Genomic DNA, 815 nt, shown 5'->3' with positions numbered 1-815 from the left:
TCCTCAGTCCCTGGGTCCCGAATGGGGCTGGAAGGGATCTCTGGAGAACATCCAGTCCAACTTTGGCACGTGGAGCAGGTGGGATTGGAATGTCTCCAGAGAGGGAGACTCCACCGCCTCCCTGGGCAGCTGTTCAGTGCCCTGCCACCCTCAGTGTAAAGTTCTTCCTCGTCTCGAGGTGGGACTTCTTGTGGTTTAGTGTATGGCCATTGCACCACTGGAAGGAGTCTGGCACTCACGTGGGAGATATTTATACGGATTGGTGAGATCCCCTCTTGTTGGAAAATATACCAAGTTTAAAATTCTTATTTTATAACTTGAGGAAAGGGCAGTCAATAGCTAACTCATGTAAGCACAGTTAACTATTGGGAGACAGCAAATGTTAGTTCAGACAGCAGATGTTAATTACAAAACCTAAGAAGCTGAATTCACCCTAATCTTGTCAAGATAGAGGGGACAAGGATCATCTCAGAGACCGCTGAATCATTCCTCAAAGGACTACGCATGCCCAGGGAGAAAGGTGAAAAGGGCACTGTGAGGATGACTACTGATCTTCATCAGAGAGACCCCCGAGGAAGAAGAGGAGCGACCACCAGGACACAGAGCGCATGCGTGACCCGTATGCTAATGATATTAATGACTTCCAGAAATAATTTGTATAACCACACCTGTCCCAAGGAATGTGATGAATATTCATAATTTAGCCCATAATACTGTGTTGTAGAGAGCACCAGGTGTGTGTGTTTGGAGGAGCGATCCCCACACACCCGGCGCCGAATAAAGCAAACACCCACTTCTCTGACTCTGTCTCTGAA

The sequence above is a fragment of the Corvus brachyrhynchos genome, unplaced genomic scaffold (assembly GCF_000691975.1).
Source record: "Corvus brachyrhynchos isolate BGI_N302 unplaced genomic scaffold, ASM69197v1 scaffold130, whole genome shotgun sequence".
Taxonomy (NCBI): domain Eukaryota; kingdom Metazoa; phylum Chordata; class Aves; order Passeriformes; family Corvidae; genus Corvus; species Corvus brachyrhynchos.
The sequence above is the reverse complement of the archived record's forward strand: the minus strand, read 5'-3'. Positions refer to the sequence as shown.